Source organism: Gymnogyps californianus, chromosome 6, assembly GCF_018139145.2.
Source record: "Gymnogyps californianus isolate 813 chromosome 6, ASM1813914v2, whole genome shotgun sequence".
Classification (NCBI taxonomy): Eukaryota; Metazoa; Chordata; class Aves; order Accipitriformes; family Cathartidae; genus Gymnogyps; species Gymnogyps californianus.
The window spans coordinates 19,731,514-19,756,495 of record NC_059476.1 but is presented as its reverse complement, the minus strand read 5'-3'; the positions used below and the strand labels follow the sequence as shown (position 1 = coordinate 19,756,495).

The 24,982-nt window shown below is 37.5% G+C and overlaps 1 long non-coding RNA gene across 1 annotated transcript in view; it reads left to right on the top strand.

Annotated features, from left to right (window-relative positions):
• LOC127017989 (uncharacterized) overlaps positions 1–24,982 on the top strand; it is a 124,919-nt gene that overhangs the window by 85,227 nt on the left and 14,710 nt on the right. Inside the window, exon 2 of the long non-coding RNA XR_007766669.1 lies at positions 17,535–17,659. This is a non-coding gene — a long non-coding RNA (uncharacterized LOC127017989). The remainder of the gene's footprint in view (positions 1–17,534; positions 17,660–24,982) is intronic.

Here is a 24,982-nt window from a genome sequence, read left to right as displayed (position 1 = left end):
AGATTAGCGTTTCTGCAGTTGTCTCCCTTGTGGAATGATTGCTTGAGCCTATTCCTGTAAATAGTTCTTTAAGCTCAGCTTAAAATAACATTTTTGCCATTTCTTACATAAATTTATGGTTTCCTCTTTTGCTCCTGCCCACAAGAATATCTGATTATCAGTGTTCACTGCAATCTCTGTGGGAATAAAATCGCAGCTAGCGTTGTGCTCTGACTGAGCTCATTCGCTTGATTACTGTCTTTGACTCCTGATCGCAAATGAGCTTGTAACAATAAAGCCATACAAAAGAAATGAGAAAAATGTCAGAGCCAGATCCGCCAGTCCCTCATGAGGACTGCAGGATTGACAGAAATACTTAGTACAGCTGATGAAATGAGAAAAATAATACCTCATCTTTGAGCTCTGAGCTATAAACCTTTCCACTTAGCAGAGCTCACATTTACAAGGATTGTTTGTTAAAGCATCCTGTATCTCTGTGCTGTCTCTCAAATGCAGGTTAATCACATTTATTTACTTAATATTTTAGAAAGAGAAGTTCTGAACATTAGGGAAAGTTGATACGTTGGCTTTTATTTGACAGTTTAGTATATTGCAAAGGACATTGCCTTTCATGGAAAGCTGAGCTGGGGATGTCAATGAGTGCCTCTGAGTGCCAATTTAACGCTTCTGAGCTTCTCTGTAAGTGAAACTTTTCTAGCGTGGTGTTTTGATCAATCAACAGCAATTCCAGCCACGTCTCATCTAACTCTTCCTCCCTTCCCTTCCCAAATCAAATTGCCTTGCAAGTCATTAACATTTTTACTTGATTTTTGAAATGTTTTAAGTGGACAGTGTGGTTTTCAGCTACTGCAAATCTCTTTATGCACCATTCTCAGAAAATGCCTTAATGTTCACTGACAGAATTGGGCTTCTCTCAAAATAATATGGCAATAGCTTCTCCCTTCTTGCCTCCTTATTGCAAAATCCATTAATGTGGCATTTAGAGAACTCAGATGTAGGAAAGAGAAGTTCAATTCTTAAATAAATCCAAGAGCATTAAAATCCCTTCTTCCAACCTAGGAGAAGACTCTGCTAATATACCAGGTCATGTACCATCGTAAGGGTGGGAGCAGCTCCCTTCTCCACTTTCATTTGTTCTCTCATGCAGAAAATGATTCAATGGACTGAAAGCACAGCCAAGTCAGATCAGAACATTATAGACCAGCAGTCAGGGTATTTACCTTGGAGAGAAGAGTCCATGGTTCCAGTTCCTTCTTTGAGTACTTTTTTAGAAATTAAACGAAACATTCGTAGAACAGAAACAATAAACTAGCACTCTTCTTCTAGAAGAGTGCCCTAACTAGTGAGCTTCAGAGCCATGCTCATGCTTGCCATCATTTTCTGGTTCCACACGGACATGCAACAAAGCATATCTATGCTTTCATAACTGTAAAACAGTTAAATGGAGTTAGATGAACAGGTTAAAACTCTATTTACGTACTGCATGTGGTTTTGTATTAAGGCAATTTAAATTCTTCTCAAGAATAGTTATGATGCTTGTCTTCCATCAAGACAGGCTTAAGCTGGAAATACCCTTATGATAAATTACAATAACAGTAAAAAAAGGTGCTTCTGATATTTGAACACTTTTTTTTAACAACTTTATGACTTCATTTTGCAGTTTTGCAGACAAGGAAGTTACTTTATTGCAGATTGCTTGTTGGTTATTTCTGAAAGCATTTATTTTGAAAATAAGTTATTTTCAATGCTAGCTTCTTGGACTTCACAGATCAGAATTTAGACAGAAAGCTTCTTTAATTGTCTTGCATGAGATTTTGTGTGGTTTGAGGGCTGATACTCATTCATAGACATTGCTCCTATTTTGCTGTGCAGGCAAGATGCCTTTGAAGGCATTTTGAGATGCTGCAATTTTAGGTTAGAGTTGTAGAATTGCTAGACCTTCTCTACTAAAGAAATGTAGCTTTTTAATGTTGACCTAAGAAGTGGTCACACATTTTGAGCAGAATATCTGATTTCTTTTTCTCTTTTTATTATTTACTTAAATGAAGACATTTTCAACCAAAGAAGGTTGCGTGATAAAATTTTTTGCAACCATTTAAAAATAACATCATTTGGTAGGATGCATTCCATAGTCTGTGCTTGGAGGCAAAAAGATGATGAGCATGTCTGCAAAAGTAGGAGGACAGTTTCTTAAATAGGCTCTTACTTTTTGTTCAGACATTCCTGAAGCTTCTAACTGTCATTTTGTTTCATTAATATTTTATCTTGACAATATGTGTTATTTTGGTTTGTCCTGAGGCTAAAGTTGAAGTGCTATCACCTGGGCAAATCACTCTAGGGATGATTTAGAAATCTTTACAAAATCATACTAATTGCAGAATGATAAATTAATGAAGCTCCTCAACATTTATTCACTTGGAATAATTCCCAGATAATAAAATATAGTAAAACGGGTCATTTTGCTAAAGTAATTTTCTTTTGCTGAGCATAAAAAAATGAATGTAGCTGCTTACCTCCGGGGTATCTCTAACATAATAGTTTAGATGACTGTGAATCCTGTAAATGAGCTTGGTTTTGAAAGTTCAGTGATTTACAGGCAACGTTTGAAGTCAGTCTTTCTGCAAAGACCAGAGGTCTCTAAGATAAGCAGTCTGCTGCATGTGAAAAGCGTGTTCAAACTATATATGGCTCAGTGTAGATGTGTACAATACCCATAGGCCATATAGTGGTTCACATTTCATATATGAACGCTAGTCATATAAAGAAGCACAAAAGAAAAAAAATTATTCAATTGCAGCCTTTTCATATTAACTTTGATTGCTATTGTTAACAAATTATTCATTCAGTCTAGTGATATGTATGCAAATAGAGGTGGGATTTATAATTACACATACTCAGAAGGACTATGCTTGCTTAAGTGATCAGACTTCATCTGAATTTCCCAAGTATGAAGGAGATGAAGTAAAGTCCAAATGGCTTGGCTCCTCTCAGATTCAGCATTTCCTGGTTAAATACACAGCAATACAAGAACTGGTGGTAGCCTCCCTTTAACGGCCCCGTTTCATACTCCTCTGCACTATGAAAGGAAAAGAGAAACCAGTTGCAGCTCCGTTGCTGTGGATTCACATGTAGCATGCTGGGGACCTCCAGTAAGTGGAGAGCTGTTTCTGTGTAGTGCTGATCAAACACACCTTTAACTGTAGTTTTCTGGCTATTTTTCTTTCATAACAAATGCTTCTCATTGTACACGCAAAAGGCGCCTCTGATTCTGTAAGTGAAGTGTGCTGAGGTAATGCCTCGTAGGAGTTGTATTTTACTTTCCTCGTGTCTCAGGGGTTTTTATCACCCATGTAGCTGACAAATGCTTAGATAGGCATTCCCAGATGTGTCTTGTTTCCCTCACCACATGCATGGAAACATAACCTGCATAAAGACATGGCACCCCCAGCATAAGAGCAGAAGGCACCCAGCTGTGTTACTCAGGAGATACCACAGCAACATCTCTGAATTCAAATGTGTGAAGAAGCAGAAGTGATCTTAAGGAATCATGGACAAGAGCAGAAGACAGCTCTTATTCCTTCCTGTCAGGCTTAGCATATATCATGTGTTCTCCTCCCATTTAGATTATGGGAAGGAGTTGGGGGGATACATGGAGCAGAGCTTGTTTGTGCTCCTGTGGTTGACAGGTGATGGAGAGGCTGCTGGTTTGCGCTAACCTAACCTGCAACTGTGTTAGAGAGAAAGAAGTGTACGGTTTGCTATCTGTCCTCTGCTGTGCTGAGAGGAGCTTGGGGCATTGGAGTATTTGGCCCTGGTTTCAGAATGAGCTGTTGGGAAAAGGGTGTAAAGGGGAAATCTGTGCATTTGTGGACTGGTGTAAAGTGTATGGGTTGGTTTTTTTTAATTTTGTTTTATGTATATTCTCTACTTTTTCCTCATATGGAATAAATAGTAAGTGCAAAGTTAATTACTCTTGCCTTTGTAACTTTCTCCCATGAGTCATTCTCTCTATTTTTGCCTTTCTTTTCCAGGAGTATAATTATTTCTCAACTGGGTTTTTTCCCAGTTGTAATTCTTTGCATGTTCTATCCTAGCTTTGCAGTGTAGCTCTAATATATTAAACAAATGTATGCTCTAAGCATTGTGTCAAAGCTTGATGTGAGTACCTGACAAATAATCAACATTTTGTTACTTCTTACGTAGATCTAAGATGGAGGGACAGTCACGTAATTCCCTGTCACTGGCTTTCCCAACTACTCGCAATTTTTACCTCCCAAAGCAGGGGTTAGTCAGGTTGGCTGAACAGAGCAGGACAGAACTACCATTTGGTATGTCTCAAATTTCCCAACTGTTTTATCTATACCAGAAAAATCGATGAGTTGGGAACAGAAGTGCTCCTCTACTTTCAAAATAAAACCTGATATTCTTCTGAAAGCTGTGTCAGCATCAGAATAGCAACAGTTGGACTCTTTCCATCTGTACTTCTTGTTGCTGGATTAATTTTAGATGTGCTGCATATGGGTTATGCCTAAACCGTTGTTTTCCTGTTTTTGTTGTTGCTGCAATTGGCTCCACAGTAAGTAACTCTTCTGGGAATTTCATGGTCCAGCAAGCAAGCCTGCTCTGACAGGGCTGTTAGCCCTGGGAACAGGAAAGGAAGACACATACTGAAACCTAAAAAGTAACCATACGTGCATTGAAAAAAGACATTCATGCAACCTGTGGCTGGGAACAGGAGAGGCAGCCACCAGCACAGACTCCATTAGTCATGGCCGAGTCGGCTGCTGTGCTTTGTCCAGAGCTGGGTGTTGTTAGCTCATGAAATTATCACACTCTGGAACTCAATTTAATTAAGATGCAAATAGCAAATCTAGTTTAATTTGTTATACTTTACCCCTCAAAGATTTTCTAGTGACTTTTGCAATGATAATAGAAACAGAAACTGATAGTTACATGACAAAAATATATTCTCTAGTAACTGTGGCCTAGTTTTTCTATGTAGATTTCCTCTATTTTACAGCTGCTGGTTGTTTAAATAGTAGTGCTGGGTCTATTGCCATTTATATTAGTCAGTAATTCCTTTATCGCTGAAAATAAAGCTAACACAGGGAAATAGGACTTTTGTTTTCTTTTAATTGAAAAAGTTGAAATCTTACTTTAGAAAGAAAAGCACCCTTTGGTGATAATGTTCACAGAAAGTTGTGTAAATGAAGCCAAAGAAAACAATGTAGCCTTTTTAAACTTGGAACCTTCTCCAGCACTGCACCATTCTTGTAAAATATGTACCCAGGAAGAATAAACACTACTGATTTTTTTAAGGCACTTAATTAAACTTTTTTTATGCGTGGCCCTTTTTTTTTTTTTAAATGAGCTTTTACTGAATGTAACAAGAACGAACAATTTAAAGTGGTTGTTTAATCAGTGGACTAACATTAGCATTAAAAATCTCCTTGAGTTGAAGCTGCAGGGTGAGATTCGTCTGCTAATGCTGACCATGTGCTGCCTCCTTCTCTTAGGCATCGGTATGGGTTTTGTACTATTCCCATGTTTTTGAACACAAAAATAGAGATAAAACACACAGAATGGAGTTTGTCCTTGAAAAATTATGGTATCCTTTCTCCAACTAATGGAACTCAAAGGCAATGGGTTTAGGGTCGAGTTTCTTTTCCCCCTTTTTTACTCCAAGGTGGAAAAAGTGACGGCTTATTCCAGTACTACTTTCTAAAACATTAAATGACAGTTTCTGCGTATGCCGCGGCAGAACTGCAGCAAAACAACTGGAATGGAGAGCGGACCAACAAATGAGGTTATCACTGACTTTTCCTGCTGGAAGAGGGACATAGGTGTTTGACTGTCAATGTGGGGACAGGCTATGTGCAATGGAGGTGTGCATCTACAGCACTTTGGGAGGAGGGTATTTGAGGCATTTCATCAGCAATAGTTAACAGTTTGTAAAGTTGAGAGAGCGAGCAACTCAGAGTAAAAAACATGAGAATGAATGCCACGTAGAAATGTTTGCTGTGGAGTTGTGTGAGACGGCGTGAGCTGCCCTAACCACTCAATCTATTGGCAGAAGGGAGGCTCTAGACCTTGCTGGATCCTGCACTGAAACAGTTCAATGAGTGACCCAGTCGCGAGCCACCGCCTTCCCTCAGATGGCCACACACAGAGGCAGGCTCTTCCTTCAGGCCAGACCGGCTCTCGCCGGCTGTTGCTGCCACTTGCAGCAAGCCCCAGCAAGCGTTGGAGGGTGGTCATGGTGCAGGATGGGCTCTAGCCAAGAGAGGCAGGAGGGAGGAGGGAAACCTCCCACTCGGGCAGTAACGAGCTCTTGGATCTGCTCAGCCATCTCTTGTAACTTCTTTCTAAAGGTTCACTGAGCCTCTTAAAATAGAGAAATTATAAAATTGCTTTAGACAAGTAATTCCCATGCAGAGTTTGAGGGGTGGTTGATTCAATGGATACTGCTGCTATCCACATATAGAAGGACCAAACGAAGAGGGAGAATTTGTTAACTGGCTTCATTTTTGCACTGAGCAATGCAAATTTCCCTAATAAGGGAATCTTGTGGGAAAACAAGGCAAAAAACCCACAAAGGCTTGTAATGTATACATCTTTTCCTTAATTGACAGCCTGTGACTACAGATCTTTCTTATTTCTCCTCTGTTGAATTAGCTATATATATTTTTGGGTCCTCTTCTGGACCTTTGTGTCCATTCCGTATCACATCCATTGCAGGCACACTTTATTTTTCTACTTATGTTTGTCAGTATTCTGGTGCCGTCAATTAATATTGGCATTTCAGCATAAATCTTCAGTGTAGCACAGAAGAATCACAAGCAAGAGTTAAGTTTTAGTACACCTGATAAAATTTTTATTCTGTGCAACTTTTTCTCTGCATCTAAATTTCTTATTTCAAATCTAAATTCTAATTAAACATTGTAAAAAGGAACTTTAAGCCTGCTTTGCAAGATAACTATGCACTGAGCTGAATAACAATGAGCGGAGATAAACATTAAAGTAGTCTTTCTTTAGTGTTTCCTGTTCATGAATGCTAACGTGTCTCTTCAGACGCTGTAGCATCTACAGTTGCATTTATATGCCTTTTGGGGGCAAAGTACCCATCAAAGTGATAGTTATATGTCAAATGGCAGGTGGAATAGTAATATATATTTATCATTTAATTTCTATACAGTTTTTTTTAAAGAAAATTAAGTTTTATTTTATGCAAATTGTAAAGTAAGGCCTGTGCCCTCATAATGAATCCTCCAGTACTGCTTGTATACAACAAAGAATGCAGCTTTTCCTCTTGTGCTCCCTGGCTGCTTTATTAAGCATGAGGGCTGTTTGTGTAAGGCTGTCGCAAATTGAGACCCCACAGATTTTGGCTCATGCAGGATGAACAATGTGGTACCACCCCTACAAATATTGGGAGTAGCCAAATGTCTGGCTAGAAATCCTCATTACTCATGTTTGCAAGATTAAATGTGTGTTTATAGTATAATACTGAGTATACTCACTATATTATATTGAAAATGCTGTAATTTTATAGGTTGCGTTCTCCATAACAAGAATCCCATGTATCATAGCTTATTTCCGCAAATGCTGATTACCTGTTGGTCACATAAGGAATATTAGTGTATGTTGGGGAACACCCACAGTTTCCTGGATATGTCAGATTTTATCAATAGTACAGTTTGAGAAAAAGTGTTGATTACGTAGGAGAGCATGCCCTCAGCTGTCTATTTAGTATGCTGAAGACTCTGGCTTACGGAAAATAGAAGCTGATATCTTATGTAATTAGACTCATTCAGGTAGAAAATCAGAAGTACAAATTGATGAAAAGTGAGCTAATGAAGATTAACAGCTTTGTTCTTCCTCCAATTATTTTCTTCTGTCACAGTAAAATTGTTTTCCCACTTACTTGCTGGCTATCTACTCTCCTCCCTAGGATGCAACCTGGGCTGTTCTGTGATTGTGTGATATTGTTGCTCCAGTTTAAAGGCCACCAGTTCACCCTCTGCATTGGGGCAGCATGATGAGTGTTTTAGCACTAGATTTTTGGCCTTTCAAGGAGCATCAGAGCTATTTCTTCATAAGTGGACACAGAGTCCCTGGGGGAAGAAAATTACTTAGAGTTTTCACCTAGCATTTTTCATAGTTGTGCTCTAACCTGCTCCTTGCATTCCCACGGGAGATCAATATAACAACCCCATCTTCTTGTTAAGTAGTAAATGACAGGGTTTCATCTCTACAATGTGTGTAGGTGAACTAAGTATAAGAAACTGTCGAGTATGTTTTTGAGGGAGCTCTTCTCAGGCAGAAAAAACATCAGGAGAGAAATTGGAAAGTTTCTCCTATGAGAGAAGCCAAGGGGTGAAGCTGATGGGTGGTCAATAAAGACAAAGGATGCTGGCATGCAGTGTTAGAGATGACCATCACAATGGGATACTCAGTTACGACTTGGATGGCCTAAATGACAGAAGGACTTAATGAGCAACGAGAAGACTTGCAGGGACAAAAGGGCAACCAGCACAGGGATTAAATGAAGGAGCGTAGAGGATCTACAAAAGTAGTTTCAGTGGCATTGTATTGAATAGAGGGAAAAAAGTTGCTAAGGTCAAGGTTTAAAAAAGGTAAGTTTAAGCATAATATGTTGAGATCTTGCAGATGTGGGTGGAATGGCAGAAAGGACGATGCAGTCTTTTGAGATACCTGGGTAAACAAAACCAGCAAAATCTGGAAAAAGCCTAAAAGTGCAGATCCAGAGGGATCATTGAAGTTATGAACTAAGTGGAGAGTAATTTAGAAATTCCAGGACTATCATAAAATATTTGTGAAAATAGTGAGATTTTTCTTCATCTGAACTGGTGCAGTTGGGTCACAAAATGCCCAGAGTTGATCATTCATGACATGTAGTCTCATTATCAGAAGAATTTTTTGTCTAAATCTGCACTCATAACATATGTAAATGAATTTATTTCAAAGATCTAAAGGCTGCTTAACTGAACTAATCACCTACCAGTGCAATATCATTAAGACTGCTGTGAGAAGAGCAGACTGTAGCTGTAGTTTACAAAATCAAACAAAAAGCAGTTTCTCTGAAATACTTCATCTGAGGCTATTTAATTTCAGCACATGCAAGCTGACTCCAAACACATCTAATTGTGAAATGTTTTTGGGAATGTGACGATAGTAGTGCATCACCTTGTCACCTTGGTTAGAAATTATTTCTCTACAGAAAAGCTTTCCTAGGCGAAATGCAAAAATCAGTTTCCCAGTCATGGTTATCTCATCCTGGCAGCTAGCACTATCAGTGCAAAGTAAGTTATGTCACTCGTTTGTCACTCCTGCCTAAATGGCTAAATGACATGTGGGCTTCTTTGCTTTTGTGATTTCCTTTACATCTTGCTGTTTGTATATCCATTATTCTCAAATATTCTCAAAATATTTAAGACTCTCATCTTTATTATAATCATGCTGTTAGGATTCATGTATCTTAAGTTCACTTTTTTTTACATTGTATTTTATTTAAGTTAATTTTTACAATACTTTAACTGGTGGTTAAACTATGTACAGGGATGTTACACTGCAGGTTGAATGAAAAACCTGAATAACTTAACAGTTTAAACTATAAAAGGAAGCTTTTCTAGACTGAACTGGTATATGCAAAAAGATAACAGAGAAAGAAAAAATTATTAAAAATTATAAAAATAAAACAAAAAAATATACAACATATATAAAACAAATAGATAAAAATCTTTTTTCAAAGTTGCTTCCTAAAAATTCATTGGTTTAGGATCAAAGCTCAAAGTGTATCACTAAACTGGAGGTCACCCTCTTTCCCCGTCTCCCATCAATACCTCCATTACAGACACTCTAGATACCAGAATGCTTCTTGGATCAGAAATAGCTGCTGAGTTGGTTTTTGCTGTGTTAATGCAGAGAGAACCCCATGGTTATGGTGTCACAAATTTTTTTATATTTATTTATGCCTTTGAAATAAGATCCTCAAAGAAAATATCAAACAAACAGAAGTTACCTTAGATGCAGCCATACTAATTCCTCTCTCTTTCCTCATTTTTGCCTAATGGGGCTCTGTTTCATCAGACCACTTGAGCTCCGCTTAGTCTTATTGATTTCAATGAGACTGGCACATGATTAAATGTGTGCTTACATGCTTTGCTCACTAATGAGGGAATTAAATGTCTGCTTAAATAGTTTACTGAAGCAGAACAATGTTCATTGCTTGCCTTTTAAATATGGGAGTGTGTATATATATATTCATATCTATAGATATACGCACATATATAAATACACACATGCACAATACTGCTCAGGTACCTAGCCAGCAGAGCAATAAATGCATTCAAATATTTCCCAGAGCCAAGTTGTCTCAGAACTGGAGTTGTACCTCACCAGACCTTTGCAGCATGGAGCTTTGCACTATGTAAAAGTGCTGCATGCCAGACCCTCTAGAGAGGACAATTCCATAAGGCTTCCTCTCTCAGTCAAGCCTAACAGAAATATTGGATAAAAATTCAAAATACAGTGAGTTCTGTTGTTGCCTAGATTTTGTGGCAGGTGGAAGGGACTAAAATAATGGTGTCAAACTTTACTGTGTTTGACGTGGTAATCAGATCTCATCTCATCTTCAGGTAGGTTTATTTGATGCCCAATACCTAAAGGTATTCAGTAGTCCTGAGAAAATATAGGAGAGTTCCCTGGCAAGCCTGCTGTCTCTGTTTTGGGAAGGGCTGCAATTTTATTTTAGTTTGTCTCTCACCTCTAAATCTCCAGGTTCCTGGTACTCTGCATCAATCTTCATACCTTTTACATCATTAATTTTGCCATTCTGGTTTCACCGTATGCTCCTATTTTTCAGCCATCTTCATCTTTTAGTGTCTGGTCTCTTTTTAGTTCAGCCTGCATTTGTTTCCTTGCTTCCATCATGAGTTATACTCTTCTGTGCACATTCTTTAATTTCAAGCCTCGCTTACTTTTTATCCCATTGATCAATCATATATGGTACTTAAAGTACAAGCTGTAGCGTACATATAGCCATCTGTAGGGCCCTATAGCATTCATATTCAGGGATTTATTACACCTTGTAGTCTATGCTATTAACTGAATGAAGGAGGTGTATTTGATATTCAGCTTATGCCACATTCTCTTGTACCATTTTACTTGCGGTGTTGCTTATTTTTCAACAGTCCTTCAGAGTTAAGGAATCCAGCGGATCTGTTTTGCTCAGATTATGTCTGTGTGGACACAGCTCTTTGTATATATACCCCCCGAGCAGCTACACGCAATAACTCAGTAGAAGGAACAAAACGCTGCCCAGCCTAGCTGAGGCGGAGGCTGAAGCTGTCCAGGAGGAGCACTGGCTTGTGTTACTGTGGCGGGTGAGCACACTGGCATGGCTTTATCGTGCTACTAGTCCGTGCCTTGTGTGCAGGAATGTCATGTTTGAGTTTTAATTGCTAAATGTTGTGAGCATCTTCACAACAAACTCATTTGATTTTACCCAGACTCTCAAAAAGAAAAGCTTTTCTACAAACTACTTGGTATATTTATTGTTTGCAACCTCTATCTTTACCTGTTTTTCCCTGTCTGACCCCTTATGCATGCCTAGCCAGTCAGGAAGCATTGCACTTGGGCTGATGGTGAAGCTTGAATCTGGGATAGTCAGCACAAAAAGCCCAAGGATGTGCTAAGCTGAAGTACCAACAGCCAAAGACACAACAAGCTCAATACGAGAGAAGGTGAATGAGGATTTTCTTTTGTGATACTGTGCTAGAAAAGCATCCGAGGTAATCACAGTTTTGATGCAAGAGAGCTCTTTATGACTGTAAGAAAAAAGGACTTAATAATTATGCTTGGAGACGCAAGGGGGTTGATAATTAACCTGTAGATGCTAAATTATCTGTGCTGGCTGGAAATTGAAGTACCAGTTATTAATATTACTTCCTGCACCTTCAGTAACAAATAACAAATAATTACCCTTTATTGAAAAATAGTTTCATAATGTGATGTAAACACAATGGAGTTAAGAAAACAACAAATGCATGTGTTAACAAACTACACCTTTCAAAAGTTGTTTTTCCAGAATGCCATTCATTCCCAAAGGGAATAATTAAGTAGCTTGTAGAAAATTCAATTTGGTGTCATCCTTCAAGGTAACTTATGCTATTATTACATACCTACATTGAAGATCCTGCTTTATTGCTGACATAAGTTAGAAAGCTTAAGCGTAAGGGCACAGGACCCTTCTTCTGTTCCAGTAGTGCAGAAACCTCTGGAACATAGTCTTATCAGTCTACATGGCTCTGTGTTTTACTTTCAATAACAGTGGAGAGTACTAAGGCAGGTTTTGATTTATCGCTGAATTTTCTGAGTTCTGCTCATTTAGGTACAAATTCCATATTTTCCCTGCTATTATAAATGTGGAGGTTTTTGTCCTCAGAGGATGTTTCATGCAGGCAACTGAGTATAGATTTAACATAGCCCTCATTCACAAACTACTGCTTCCTTTGCAATATACAACATGACTCTGTGATAAATAGATAGATAACATCAATGGGAGATTCATTTATGGTGGTTGTGTGGCAAAAAACTGTAAGGTAATCTACCTGTCAGCCTCAACAGGCTATGAAGAACTTGTTCTGATACTGTTATATCCTAAACAACGCTTGAAACAAAAGAACGATGATGGAGTGAATCCTTTGTCTGAAACCTACAGTGTTAGGTAAGAACATGTATTAGGTAAGAACATTCCTTTAAAATACGTGAAATTACAATTTTATCAGTGACAGCCTGTGGTATATGTTTACTGCCACTTTGCCTTACAGGGGGTCATATTATTGAGTCTGTTGAAGTCTCAAACTACAAACCTGACACCACAGTGTTTTTAACTGCCAGGCCAGCTTTTGGTAAATATGATCTCAGACAAGATGCCCTGTTTTGAGTGTTCTCAGTTTAATTCACTGTAAAACCAGGAAAGCTTCTTTGAATCCATGGATAAAGTGTGCAATTAATTGTTACCAGTGAGTTCTGATACACTGAAGGACAGAGGGACCAGGAAACCATTAATTCAGCTCCTTAAATACAGATCCTATTACCATAGGTTAATCAATCAGTTAGTTTTTGAAGTGCGAAGCACTTATAATCCTTTCTTCTTTGTTACATAATGAATCAATTATAAAATGTTGTTTTTCTTCAAATTCATTAAATTTCAGTTTCCATTCTAAAACAGTTTGACATATAACACCAGTTAAAACAGCTTTAATCTGTAGCTCAGATCTGTTAATCTTTAATTAGAAATGTCATTCACCTGTTACAAAACTCAAATTTTAAGATTCTGAATACATGTGCATTAAACTATAACTTCTTGAACATCTACATCATATCCTTTTGATCAGCAAAGGCAAGTATCAAGTTTAAAGTAAAGGCTATATTTATTTGCAAATCTGTACGTGTCAATAATTTCTAATTCATAAGACTTAATTACTCCTTTTGAAAGATAGCAGAAAGTACAAATACAAAGACTAAAACTGATCTTTTAATCCAAGGTTTTCTGCTTGCTGGTTTAAATCTTAAGTAAAAAGGCGATTTAAGAATTTCAGTTTAACAGTATTGCACAACCACTAAAAATTGGTTTAACTGCCATTTTTTAGAATCATTTTAAAGAGAAAGTGAACTTCTGAAAGTGTAGGTTTTTTGTGCTGAATCATCATCATGGCAGATCAAAGGAAGTGTAGGAGGAGAAACTTTTCTGTAGTTTGGTCCTTTGTGACCTTTCATAGCCAGTATAAACTAGAACTTACTAATGGCTGCTAACATGGTGTACAGGATATAGGGATGCAGAGAGATGCACCCAGACTCAACTATGCAACCCGTAGCATATTTTATCAATCACAGGCCCATCATCTTGAGCTACTTATGTGCTGAAAAAAATCTGTAATAAAAAAAAAAATGTGCTCTGGTTGTCTCTTCCTATAAGAGGGAGAAAATGAATCCTATATCTTCTAGGAAACAACAACTGGAACAAGTTTGCTTCATGGGTTCTCGTGCATTCAAATTAGCCAGCCAGCAGATGTATTTGTATGGCACCAGCAAAAGACACAGCTGTTTGTTTCCACTATAATCCACAAAGGGTTGATGTGCTCCAGTTTCTTTCAAAGCCTCTGTTAGCTAAGAAGTAAATTCCTGTACTACAAATTAAAAAGATTGAAACATTTATCAAATGTCAGTTAGAGGACAGAGATACTCATATGCGTTTGTATCCCAAGTAATCTCAGGACCATTTTCTCAAATAAAGGCTTCATCTTTCTCTGTGTTTTATCAGAACTAGTCTTTTCTACTACTTTGTTCACAAAACCAGTTTAGGCTCTACAGACTGTAACTTGCAGATAAGAGTTTGAAGTCTAAATGGAAAAAAGGTATATCTGTGTGAGTTGCAGTTTATGGAACTGTAGCAGATAAAGAGAAATACATTTTTGGAGCTCATTCAGGTTATTTTTCTTCTAACTATGCATTTTGCAACCTGCTGCACTGTTTAACCAGCTAATTAGGCAGGCCAATTCATGGAAATGGAGAAAATTCGATCTATTTGTGGCCTCTTCTATGTGATAATTTAACAAACTAAACAATGTTCTTTCACCCTGTCAATTATCTAGGATAGTTCTAAAGGGAGTATTTTAAAGGCTATAGCGTTCCTTTGTGGCAACAAAATAATTTTGAATAACATTTTAAAACTTGCTTTGATATAAAAGCTTTTATGCTTAACAGTCTGAAGATCTTTCACCCAGAAAAGCCATATTGGAGCAGAAGAATAAGAGGCCACACATTGTAAAAGTTGTTGTCAATTCTCAAGTTTTCAATATTGTATTTTGATATTTTTGGAGCTGTTACCTAGGCTTACCCTGCCAAATCCAAGTTTATACTATGTAAAATATTAATATATGATATGCAGCAGGTACTTTGTTAGCTTCAGTTATGCTCTGCAAAAGTATTTTTGCCACCTAAACTTTTGTGGATAGCTAGGAATTGGGGATAAATTCACTAGGGCAAATCCAAATAACAGAGCTTGCCCAATTTCTGTTATGAGTTCCAAATGCTGAGTGTTAGGATGCAGAATGTTCTTCATAAGGCCTCACTGAAGCAAGTAATATCACATCAGTATTAATGTAATGGCTGAATAAGTGCCTCTGGTCCGATGCCCTCCCTGTAAGTTATATTCTTCAGGTTGTGCTTAATGCACATTCATAGCACCTGCTCAGTTTTTCATTAATGGGCAAAATATTAGTGCTTTCTTATTAATGTCTTGTGAAGTTTCAGCCATCACTTAGATATGATGGAACTTCACTTTTGCATTTTGAGAGTATATTTGTAAAGTGGAGCACAGACTTATGCTGTACTAAACAATCAGAGCACAATCATAATGTCTCAGTCCTCTCTAAACTGGAATTCCTCTCTGGGCTACCTCTTTGGGTTTATCTGGCCTGCCTTCCTTCTTGCAGACCTTGCTACTGCAAATTCACTTCCCACTCTGCCTTTTTTTAGCGGGAAATTGGCTGTTCTGCATTTTCATAAAGCATAATGGACAAAGAGATCCTAGTCTTGCTGAGGTAAAATTGAACTAATAAATAATCGTAAGTAAGATAATCTTTAAAATAAATGTGCGGTTACTTTTGCATGGCAAATGTCAACTTCTGATCAAGGTCAAAGACGCAGTGACTGAACTACAGCGTAAGGGAAGATGTGCCACTTTATAGGCTCTGGCTTTATAGTGGCGAGATCGGACTGGGTATTTGGGTTGGTTTGGAAAAGAGGGCCTTGGGGGTGCAAGGAGAACTTAGAAGTAAAGCATAGCAATAAATTTAGATAAAGGGTTTCCAGGAGAGTCCTAAAAGACAGGAGAGTTTTGATAAGAAACATCAATATTTTACAGGGTTAGAAAATAACCTTGCAAAAACACATTGAGAAACGTTGTGAAGAAATGACCTGTTAAGACAGTCAGTTTTCTGAGTGGAGTATATGCATCCATGTAGGATGATATTATATGAGGAAAGGCATTTATTATCATCTGTTGGCATGCTCTGAGATGCAGAGTAATGTGTGTAGCAACAAATAGCTGCTGATTATCTCAGCATGATTTGAATAAATTAATTTTCTCAGTTTTTAAGTGAATAATCAATAATGGATCAAAATATCCATAATGCATCAAAGCTTTTGTATCCAGCGAGTACTTCGTATGAACAGCTAGTGGACGTATAGCATTAAAGCCTTTGAAAAGTAAATAGGAACTAGTAATTCAAGCGGCAAGGTGAACACAGAATTAAAGGCTTTAGATAAATTACTTAAATATATATATTGGTCGATTTTGGTTTTCATCTTACAGAAGTTTGCTATCTATATGCAAATTACCAGCAACACTGGGGATTTTTCTTATTTACCATAACTCCAAAATGCATCATGACAAAGAAATTACTACTGTTGCTAACAGAAACACGTCTTCAAATACACACAAATGAAAAGTTGCAAATGGAGGTTTAAGTTGCTCTCTGGTAAGCTGTACTAATGAATATAATCATTCACTGTAAAATAACATTTTTACCCCTCTCCTAGCTGCACAGTGGCTCTACGGACTTAATAATTTTCATTACATCTTAGTCAATCCTCAGAGAGAACAGTATATGTTTTCTTTTAGTTAATTAAAGCTGGTATAATATCCATGACTTCATCCACATGTTTGTGCCAGCATACTTTGAAAATAATTGTATCAAATCCAATGTAGAGCTTAACTTCTTAGGTGCCTGATGCCCACAATGAAACGCCAATGCCTATGTTAGGTATATAGGCTTCTTCTGCATTGTCTGAGGAGGGGCTGGGAGCCTCAGGGTTGGATCTGAGGGCAATAAAGCTTCCTTCAACTAGCCAGTATAACACTCCATGTTATACTTGAAACTGCTTTCTGAAACTGGGATATGCCTACTATTTTTTGGGTTCATTCCTAGAGATGGGTATCTATGCTCTTTTCTTTCAAAGATCTCAGCGAAGCTCTCTGTTTTTGTTGAAAAGGCAATTATATTGTGGGCATTTTATAGAAAAAAAGTTAGCGTTTATAACACTTGCTACAGACAGTGATCCTTACCCTAAGAGAGCGGATCCTCAGCCTTCTCTCGATAAAGCACCAAATTACCGAGGTCTTCTGACTTGGTGGTGGAATGGTTTCCCTTTCTGCTATTGAAGTAATGCTCTTTTATGAGGAAAAACATTTGAGATCTGTGGGCCAAACAATCTCTAGAAGCTTGATTCCATAGGATGGAATGATGAAGCTCATCTGGGAAACAGTAAACTTGAGTCCCTGTTTCTGCTCCCAGAATTTTATCTGCAACTTTGTACTTTTACAATACATCCACTGGATAAAAACTCCTTAAATGTAAATTAACTTCTTAAGGACTAGGCTATGGAGTCATGTACCACTTCAGTTCCATTTTGGTCCATTTAGCAGTGAATTGCTTTCTCCACAGGGTCTTCACCAGAAGGGACAGACAATGCCTCTGTCACTCTGAATAGCCTGCTGGCTGGAGCGCTCTGGGAGTAAGGAGGTTGTGGATTTGATGTGAGCCTTGATGCCAGATTTTCCACGTGCTGAGTAAGTGTTCTGACCATTTTATAAGGAATATAGATACTACAACTGTCACAACTATCTCTAAAAGGAGGTGACCAGATCTGTGACATGTAGAGCTCTAGTTCTGGTGGGTGCACAGTCCACGTTCTCGGTCTGTGCTCGTTGGATTGGCAACTTCGGCAGAGGATCTCCTGTTCATACGGGCTGGCTGTGGCTCTGCAGTCCTCTGGCTCAGGAGCAGACCTCTGTGCCTTGCAGGAGCTTACAGTCAGAGAAGTGGCTGTTTAGAGATGTCCATGCTGTGGTGGCAGCTAGGTGGGGTTTTATTGGATCACAATTCTAGAAATATTTCATTCAATCCCACAAAACTTTTCCTTTAGGGTACATTTTTATTAGATATACCACATTCCTGTTGAAAAATTACTATTTGTTGGTCATATGTGTGGCAAAACTAGAGTTTGGTTTCACTTTATCACACTCAAATTTGAAAGCAAGCTTTTCCAGTGTGGGAGGTCTTAGTGATTTGAAACAGGCAGCAGCTTTTCTGCTGTTTTTCTCTTTGCTTTTTTCTTGCCCTTGCTGCCCTTTTCAAGAAGCCAATCACTTTCCATATCTTAATCTTCATAACATTTTAGATGAGAGATAAGCTTGTAGTTGGGCATTTTTCTCCAATGATTAATCTATAAATCATGGTAATGAATAAAATAATTTTATTTAGCTAATTGCTATCCAGTTGTAAGTTGTTATTAAAATTTAGTTTCCTACCAGTAACTACTCCTTAGAAATCATATTTTATTCAATCTGTAAATTTGCTGCACCATTCATAGTGCTATTATACCTGTGACATTGTAATAGTAAGAGTAAAAATCAAATCAACATTCTGCTGAAAGAATAAGAGCAGTAAATGTCAAACTAATGAATATAGAGTGGGCATATGTAAATGGCCTAGGACAGCAGAGAGGTTCTTGGTATTTCTCATTTTAAGCATAGATCAACATAAGTTTCATGATGTGAAAAAAGCTTACACAGTTCATCTGCCCTGGGTGTAACTTCATCAGAAATCGTTTAAGAAGGGATTCATATTCTTGCTAAAAATTAAGTAATGGTTAATAGATGTCCAGTTGGCAAGAATAAATTAAGAACTGAGATAGCACAAAGATTCTTTTCCATTCAGTGAAATGACAGCTAGACTCAGAAAGATGGGAACTGGAAACGTGAGGCTTTTTGGCTCTGCTCCATTCCCACCAACTACCTCCTCATAGGGAGCTGGATGAGAGCTTTCACAGGGGACACTTCTCCAAGAAGAGAGGGTTAATTGTGACCTGGTGTGCCCTGGGAAAAAGTTTGGTGACCTGACTTTGGGTGTGGGTCTGCCTCACTGAGCTCTTGTTCCTCAGCAATTTGTGCTCTGGGGGACAGATGTGCCCTGTAGCGTGCTCCAGAGCTGACCAGAGAAGGAGGCGTGTTGGCGTATGCCCCATCTCTCTCAGTGCCCACGCACCCTGCTCCCCTCCCCATGGACACAGCTAGGGAACAGTGTTGGGGAGGAAACCTGCACTCAAGCCTTGTGGTACACATCCTGGATGTACATCTGGATTTAGGCCCTGGGAAGTAACCCCAGACGGAGAACGCAGGTATAACCTGCTTGTTTAGTTTCCATTTGTTCTGGAGAACTGCGTATATATGTTTACTGTCTCAAATACTTCTTTCACCGGCTTTTCTCTGATAGGATTTCCCATCATGTTTTGTGTTGCTGTTTGTGTCTTTCATCCTTTCTGAATCTGGTAATTGAAACCGTAAGGGATGCAGTTTGCTCAGAACAACTCAAATGGTTACAAGGAAAACTGATTTTTTGAGAGCAGTTTCAAAATACTCTGTCTTCTAAAAATCTCTTTTATGATATGCTGAAAAAACTAATCAAATGATCATATGTGGTTATCTTATTTATTGGTTTATTTTGATTCCACTGGAAATCATCTCTGCTTATTTGAGTAAATACTCAACTTTGTTACACGGTATTTTTAACAAAAGAATTCAGATAGGTAGTCAACTATAGGAGAAGATGTTGACTAAAGAAAAAAGTATTGATACAACAGAGAAAAAAGGAAGAAAATAGCTGCATAAACAAAACCTATTATAAAATGTCTGAATATTGTTTTCTGTGGATGTCCCAAGATGGATGCTCTCTGTGGATTGAATAGGTCATCAGAGGCATAATACAGATGTCAAGTATGTACTCTAAAGGTCTGGTTTATCTAAAGCATGTTTGAGTTGAGAGGTTGTAGATCAGTGTTTCCTAGCCTGTGGCCTTTGAACTATTAGTATCAGTAAAAACTCTGAAAGTGGTCTGTAAATTGTGGGAAAAAATGTTTGAAAGAAAAGAACAATACTATATAGTATTCATATAAGCACCCCTGCAAGGAAACAAATAAAATGGGTGTGAATGAAAGTAAGATAAAATTTAAATTATTTGTTTATAATTTAAAATTTAAAATTATTTGTTTATAAATGAAAATAATTTTGACTACACTAGCTAATGTCTTTGGATTTTCTAAAAAAAATGTTAGGTCATCCATTTTTAATAAACAAGACTAATGTCAGAGGATTTCCTAGACAATACGCAATATGACTTCTTTAAATAGAACTAGAAGCAAATCCAAATCCATATTTAGACAAGAAATTGGACAGAATATCCCTTCTGGTCTGAGCAATCTTCTCTGGACTGAAATGCAACTAAAATTTTTGAGTGTTTGCCCTTCCCTTAAAAGGCTTGACTAGATGAAATCGGCTTTTGCTTAGGAGCGATCGTTCTCAACCTGCTCGGTAGGGCCTGAGCCAGTGTCCTTTGTAGCAGTGCTTGTGCTGAACAAACCAGACCACCCTTTCATCAGGAGAGTCGTTAAAATTTCCCATCTCTCATTCTTTCAGCTCAGTGCTATCCAGCAAGTGTAGGTACCTTCCTTTAATGTTAATTTTGATACAGTAAGGATTTTAAATGAGTCAAGCTGAAAAAAATCAGAGTTTTTTGTAGATGAGAATGTCTTCTATGAACCTAAATTAAAATTACTTAAATGGATTCTCTATTTTCTGTAGCATTAGTTCAAAGAAAGCTCAACACAGGGATTAGTATTCAGTAGACTCCTTATTTTATTGTATAAAAGTAATTACCTTTTAAATACTATCCAAATTAACATTTTAATATCCCTCTGGGCTTATACATTTTAAAAGCATAATATTACTCAGTACCTAATACAGGAGAACCCTATTTCCTTTTCTACTACATTAGTCTGCTGTATAAATTTGAATCATTTGCAATGCAAGTGGCAGCAACTTTTTTTTTACAAATAAGACTCATATTACAACCAAAGACACACAACATTTTCAGTGCAGGCCACTTACAACTTGAAGAGCTTAATTTCCTTGTATTTGTATTTCTTGGTAAGCTATTTGTGTGAAATAGTCTCTTATGTTAACCGTCTTTATGTTTTACTAGATCTCATCAAGGAAAAATATATGACTTAAAATATATAGAGTTCCAGCTCAATCTTCTGGTGACTTTTGCATATTGAAAGTTCCGGCTGACTGAAATAATATATAAAATTCACTTTTATCTATTAAAATTATCAAGAACACCTGACTGTTTTCATATTATACATAGATATGTTTTTTCGTGGTTTCACGTAACTTTTTCAGCAGTGCATCTTGTGATAATAAGAAAATCTTTCTTCTTTTATCGTTGTATTTATTTTTTGCTCAGGTCTGAAGCAAATTAATCACTTTGTCATATGAATAAAACTAGCTAATTTAGCAAGAACTTTACACTAGCATCAAGGGGGCAGCTAGGAAAAGGCTTTAAGTTTGTAAAGAACAGCTCAAGCTGGACAAAAAACAGATGATGAGGGAAGGACAGAAGAGATATAATAAAGGTGTAGTAGGCTGGTCCACCAAATATCTCAGCTGTCTGTTGACCCCAAGAATACATATGGAGAACAAGACAGGCTGGGGCGCATAGTGAAAGTTCAAGGGTTCTGCAACGCTTTTAGGAAATTAATTTTATTTATTAAAATTGACAAATGCAGTGATAACTACCATAAAGCAGCCCTGTGAAAATGCAAACCGCTCTCTGTCACATCCCAGAACAGGTTTGGTAACAGAGCTAGAAAGGCATTTTCTATAGATCCAGAACTGTCAGTCTGAGCCTTGTTTCTGGCATTATTCACTCTGCTAGACTTGTACCTACAGCCCAGGGACTTGGATTATCTCGGTGTAAGGCCGGTCCATGTACTGCTTTTGTACTACCGGCTACAGAAACTATTGAAAGCTCAACTTGTTATCCCAGTAGGCCGTCTATCTCTTGACTTCTTTTGATCAGCCCTTTTTCTCTAATCCTCTAAAATATTGTATGCATTATTTGCTAGTCTTGAATATGTACTTAGCCTTGAGTAACTCTTCTAGTTGCTGCGTGGGTTTGTGCATTGGTTTGAGACAGGTGACAGACCTGACAATTACAGTAGGAAAAAAAATGAGCTTCATCTTGTATGACAAAGTATCAGTATTTTGTAGTTCCCAATATTCCTTGTGTTGTTTACATGTCTGAAAACTCCTGGATGAAAAACTCTTTGTGAAAAAATCAGGCAGAACCGCAACTTTATAGGTCCATGATGCCGCAACTTATTCTAAAATATTCTCATAATTTCTGCAGGATTCCGGGAATTGAATAGATATTAAAGGAAACACGTTTATTAGGTAATAATATATTTGTTGCCCTCTTTTCAAGAGGCAGTACCATTCTAAACTATGAGGGATGGATGCGTGTGCTATGTGTATATCTACCTATCTATCTATCTATCTATCTAGAATTGTAGATTCCTAACAGCTAAAAGATCTTTCTGACTCTTTTGCCCTCTGTTATATTTCTCCCAAAACATAAATTTTCACTTAAGCTTAAAATAGCAGCATTAAAAAAGCCCATGAATTTTCACAGAAAGGTGTCACTGGTAGTGTTTGTTTATTTGGGTTTTTAAAAATTATTTAAATTATTCATATGATGTATAATTTTTCCGTTTCACTTGAAGTTAAGGTTTTGACACAACATCATGAACAAGGAAAGTGACAGTCTAATTCATCTAAGTAAAATTGTTTCATTGCCTTTGTGAAATGGACCTGCAAGGGAGACTATAAAGCTTAAAAATTAGTTTCAGAGTATGACCACTGCCCTTTATTTTAAGGTTTGGGTTTTTTAAAAGAAGAAACGGACTTTTTTTTTTACTGTTATACTTATGGATCTATCATCTCCCTTTCTGATTAGGTCCAGTTATAATATTATTTGCTAGTGTAATTTTGACCTCAGCTGAGTTTCTCTGTATTCTCACGTAATTCAACCAGAACTGGTCCACTGGCCATTGACAATAACTGTTCCATTTCCTTTTAAATACTTAAGGTTAACCAAATAAAAAGCATTGCTGTGTCATTCACTTTAGGAAATAAAGGAAATTATAAGTCTCATTTTGTTTCAAATGCAGAGTTCACAGTGATTAGTTTTATCAGTGAAGTACTGAAAAGAGTCTTGCTGACCTAGTACAATGAAAATATGCTACTCCGGTGCTCTCTTGTGCGACTACAGGAGTTAGCTGAGGGTGTCAGGATAGTGAGCAGAAGATGGGTTAGGCTCTCTGTCCTAGGTTTTACATAGGCTTAACATGGGTTGATTTGCATTCCATATTTATCTCACGCTGATAAGTAATGAATTGGCCTGTGCTGGTATTCCTGGCTCCTTATTTAAATAACTATTGTGAACTTGTATATTAATTTAAACAAAGAAAATCAAAGCTGTAACGGCATGTGTAGTCAGTGGATGATTTACCAGCAGCGTTTTGGTTAAACTGCAAGTAGGAGACTAAGTTATCACAAATCATACAGCTATGGAAAGAAGGCAAGTGCTCATCGAGATGTACCTTTAAAGAAGATAACCTTCAGGAATAGTGTGTCCCACTGCATTGTGAATTGCATAACCACGCACAGTTTAGAAACTCTGAGTGGAAATGAATATGAGAAGCTCAAAAAAAAAAGTGTTCAAAGGCATATTTAAGGAATGATCCCTTGAATCAATTTTCCCTGGGACACGTGGTCATTAACACTTGCTTATTTAATTTTTGTCAAGTCAAAGGGGTTTATTTTAATTATAACCAAACATTGGCAGAAATAACACTTCTTGAACACATTTAAAAAAATAACAAATGTAATTCTCAGTCTAGTCTGGCTAGCCAGTAAGACAAAAAGCAAAGTGCTATGGAAATTCTCCAGCCTTTTATTGTTATTTGAGTTAAAATGAGAGAAAATTGTTTTTTATAAATTGGCAGATCACAAAAATTACATTAAAGCAAAGCAGTCATATTTGTAAATTAACTGTGGTGTAATACATGTGCGTTCTAATTCTGTCCCTTAACTTTTGTCAAAGCATAGCTGAAGGCAGCTTTTTTAAAAGGTTAGGGAGAACCAACCATGCGTATGTTAACAAGTAAACAGGCATTTACTTAGTACAACAGAATGCTTTTACAAAAATCGGTCTTTTATTGTTGCCCTTCTCGATCCCATTCCAGGTGCATAGCATCTCTTTAACAGAAGCCCTGAAAGCATCCCCAGAGCCACCATTCGCTTGAAAACTTCTTTGTGTAGTACAACAAAATACATTTGGTATCACTCACAATCCCTGAATATTAATATCGATGTTACAATCCACAAGCATGGTAAACATAAATGAATGCTCTTCTACATTGTTTAATGTGGTAGAAATCTGTACAGTGCTCTATCTTTGAGTTTTAGTTGCATTTGTTTTTCCCCACCCCATGTGCCAGACTCTTATTGCTGAAACGATTTGGCTTTCTCAGGCAGAAAACTATTTTGTTTTGTATATAGCAGCACTTTTCTCCATGACAAACAAGATGTGACTACTTCCAATAGAAACTTATTTAATGTAATGTATTGAGCTCATTGAGTATTTTTAGCACATTCCCATCAAAAGAGGATGAAGTACATTTCATAAATCTATCCAGTTCTTTAGAAGCCAACTCTTCATTTTTCTTCTTCCATTTCTGGCCTGGCTTTTTCTGGCTGCTTTGATGCACATTTGGTCATGACTCTTTTTCCCTGGAGAAATCAGAGCTTCTCCTGTTTTTAAAAAAGTGGATGAATTAGATGAGAAATGTCCTGGAGCAACTAAAAGTCTTGATCCAGATACCACTGAAATAAATGGAAATATTTCTTAAGAGGCAATTAGATCATGGCTAATGGGATAATTCTCAGAGGTCCCGTACAAAGGAGGAAGCTACGGGAAAGCGGAGGATTCTG